Here is a 4,529-nt window from a genome sequence, read left to right on the forward strand (position 1 = left end):
TTTATACGATATTCGGTGCATTTTCTTCTTCAATATATAGGGCGGCACAAAAGTCCCGCTAATATTGAATGGAATTTCCACTGAGTGGCAATAATGGAACCTTTACTATCAATAAACATTGTCACTATTTTCGCTCGTTGTTCTTGGTTAAGGCGAAATTGAGCTAAAAGGCACATAACCAAGATGGCACGCAATCAAAAGCGGGATTTTGCCCCACCTTAGTGTCATATCAGAATGGTAGCGGGACTTTCGCCGCACCCTATATTATCGTCCAAAATCTGGACTTAAAATCGTAATGGCTTTGTAATCTAACCATTGTTTGATATATTCTACGAAATTTACTTTAGCGAATTTAGTGTAACACTAAATTATTAGGCGCTTGCGTATGCAGCGACGACTACAACTTTTTAATCCACCACAATTATATAGTCCGTTCAAAAAAACAGCGAACTCACGTCATCTAAATTGATGACGTCAATCATTAACTACTGCATTAACTGTGATTTTTAATTCATTTTAGCTGTGACATAACAAATTTATAATCTAAATAAAGTAATGAAACAAAAATGTTAATTAACAATTGTATATCCAAGTAATGTATTTTACTTTCATTAGGGAGTATATTTACCTTTTACGCTTAGTTCGTGTGTCCTTCGGTACATTGTTTCCTTGTAGAGTAATTTTGATATCTTCATATTTCTTCTCAGAATATTCTGTAACTACCTGTATACGTATTTCTTGATAGAATCAGATTTAAACAAGAGTTATTAATCTTTTTCTCCTACTCCTCACCGAATGCTCATATATATTCTGAACACTTACACATATATCTATGCCCATACATCTTTCACACTCTATAATACGATTCCCTACACTTATCGTATATTAATTATATACTCACCTTTAGTGAGTTGTTTTCACTTTCATCACCCTGCCTTGGAAATTGTCAGCATTGAATCATAATACTATATTCAGAAAGCTACATTCAAGTGAATAACTAAGTTGTTAATTTATCTATCTAATATTTGTTCACGATTCAATTATTTGTCAATTTCTTCTTCAATGTGTCTAATCGAATCATCCAAACCGAAGGTGTTTTTACCAATTCCTGCTTTCAGCAAAAACAACAAACAATATTTTATGACTATTAAAATTGTTATTCCAATAATCAATTATTATTCCAATATTTATTTTTTCCATCAACTTTGGTAAACTTAACACTATTTTTATTATGATCTTGCCATGAAACCCAATGCTAATTCTGAAATATCCATGTCCTCCTTGATTTTAGTAGGTGCTTTTGAAAAGTGTGTTCTCTTAAAAGTAATGTCGTCAAAGCAAGTGGTATTAGACCCTTTCATGACTTATCTTTACACCGTTAAATCCTATATTTCCCAACAGTCTATGAAGGAGTGTTTTACTTCCCTCAAAGAGCTGAATATCTTTAAGTTTTCTATGGAGACTATTCGGACTAACCATTTCCTCTGAAATAATTTTATTAAATTATGCTTATAGCTCTGATATAGCTAACATCAAGCCGCCCTTGATTGGTCACCCGCTTCGTATGAGAACGTTTCCTTTTCAGTGAATCAATGATTATATTTTTAATTTTTTGATATATTTTAGTGACCTTGCCCATACTAATATTCAGTGCAGCTGCAACACGCTAAACATATTTTCACTAAAATAAATAAATTAAAAAAATGTTGCTAAATGCCTTGTCCGGTATTTCTAAATATTTAAAAAGTAACGCAGCATATATTCGAAGTAAATTTAATTAGTGGGCTACCTACAGGCATTCAGTATTAACGATAGCTCGGGATTGAATTCATACACTTTAAAATATAACTCGAAATGATATTTATTATATCAAAAGGTCAGAAATATTCACATAAAGATACAATGTTTAATAGTGCACAAAGCATATCCGAACAATTTATTAAAATCTGATTTGGAGCTGGAATATATCATCATGCAGTTTGTTTCAACTCCATAGATGTTTTGTATATTCTATATAAAGCTTTTACAACAATAGACAACTAAAATATAACTGCTTTATCCCTTTACAACTCACAATTTCATTCAAAAATCATCGGAAATATTATAAAACAAGAATGGGCGTTCAGATTTTGTTAAAAAATGTTTGAAAATACTTTCTTCCTTATATTTTATCACTTTTTTAAGTTATAAGGAAATAGTAAATAAATTTGGGTTTTATTCATACAATTTTAATAAAGTATCTCTTCTAGTATTTTAAATTAATTTCCTATTATATATATATATATATATATACTATATATATATATATATATATATATATATATATATATATATATATATATATATATATATATATGTATATAGTATATATATATATATATATATATATATATATATATATATATATATATAGAGTATATATATATATATATATATATATATATAGTATATATATATATATATATATATAGAGTATATATATATATGTATATATATATATATATATATATATATATATATAGTATATATATATATATAGTATATATATATATATATATATATATATAGTATATATATATAGTATATATATATAGTATATATATATATATATATATATATATATATATATATATATATATATATATAGTATATATATATAGTATATATATATAGTATATATATATATATATATATATATATATAGTATATATATATAGATATATATATATATATATATATATATAGTATATATATATAGTATATATATAGTATATATATATATATATATATATATATATATATATATATATATATATAGTATATATATATAGTATATATATATATATATATATATATATATATATATATATATATATATAGTATATATATATAGTATATATATATATATATATATATATATATATATATATAGTATATATATATATATATATATATATATATATATATATATATATATATAGTATATATATAGTATATATATATATATATATATATATATATATATATAGTATATATATATAGTATATATATAGTATATATATATATATATATATATATATAGTATATATATATATATATATATATATATATATATATGTAGCGAATTGAGGCATGTCGAATTTTACATCGTGGAATAACGGTCTACGAAATACCCAGAAATATAATCCCAGATGTTGAACACGGGCGGGGTGCCAATTGGAACCCGACACCGAATAGCTGGCGGCAACCCCGAGACGTTTATCTGGGATGTTATTGAAGGGTATTTCGGTCATTCAGTGCTCAACCCTCGTTTGGTTAAGACGTGCCACCATCGACTGCCCAAGCCTCGTCAACAGGTAACTCCGCTGCCATCCTTTTTATCTTTGTATTTTTCTCATTTTTTATATTGTCAATAAATAACGGTCACATCATGTAAACACCACTGTTTCATTTCGATTTACCTCCATTCACCGAGCCACATCATATTACCCTAAAGTGGTGACCCCGACGTGATCTTTCGCAAAATTGGGTTTGGACTCGTGAATGGAGGGTACGTAGAAAATGGTGTATTTTACGTGGCCGTTATATTTTTTTTGTTTCAAAATTTTAAATATTTTTAATTCGACTCCTTTTCAATTTTACCTTCTAGATTCATTTTCATTTTATTCCGATTAATTTCATTATTTCCAATTCATTTTTTTAAATTTTTTTTTGTCAAAATTTTATTTCACAATCTTTTGGAATATTTTTACGTCACTGCTTAATCATCAGCGTCTCGGCTAAACATTTCTTTCGGCGCTATGTTTAAATCATAATGTCTTCCTTCGCTCGCCGTCTCCGTCATAATGGCAGATATTTTGATTTAAAAGGCTTTGGGCAGCTTCGGTCGGATACCGTCGTTATTTGTTTTTTATGAATTAACCTAACGTATGTGACTACGGATTAGTCACAGAGCAGCTCCAGAAGCTAGGTACCGATTGCAGTCACCGTAGACTCGTTATGTCTTCGCCGAAGTACCAGAATTGCTAACGTCTCGTCGTCGAAGAAAATAAGCTACCACGTCGTCGAACAGTCGATCCTCCCACAGCGTCGATTACGGGAGCCCTGTCTGAAGAATAGCTTGTTTTCAACGTCGTCGATGGACCACATTCAAGTGCCAAAGCGACGATGATGCAACGGTATCTGTAGGACCGGAAGATATCAACAGCCGTACCAGATCACAACCGTTTCGAACTATCATATTTTTTCAAAGCCCAGTTTACACAGCACATTTTGTTTGGTATATGTTTTTTTTTGTATTTGATATTTTTTGCAAACATTTTTGTATTTTTGTTGAAGTAATTTTATGTAAAATTCTGGCAGGGGAGTATTGTAGCGAATTGAGGCATGTCGAATTTTACATCGTGGAATAACGGTCTACGAAATACCCAGAAATATAATCCCAGATGTTGAACACGGGCGGGGTGCCAATTGGAACCCGACACCGAATAGCTGGCGGCAACCCCGAGACGTTTATCTGGGATATTATT

The 4,529-nt window shown here is 28.8% G+C and overlaps 1 protein-coding gene across 3 annotated transcripts in view; it reads left to right on the forward strand.

Moving 5' to 3' along the window:
- AdamTS-A (ADAM metallopeptidase with thrombospondin type 1 motif A) overlaps nt 1-4,529 on the forward strand; it is a 367,686-nt gene that overhangs the window by 258,528 nt on the left and 104,629 nt on the right. The window lies entirely within an intron of this gene.

Source organism: Rhynchophorus ferrugineus, unplaced genomic scaffold (assembly GCF_030347505.1).
Source record: "Rhynchophorus ferrugineus isolate W39M unplaced genomic scaffold, kcgeb_rfMv2 rfM3, whole genome shotgun sequence".
Lineage (NCBI taxonomy): Eukaryota > Metazoa > Arthropoda > Insecta > Coleoptera > Curculionidae > Rhynchophorus > Rhynchophorus ferrugineus.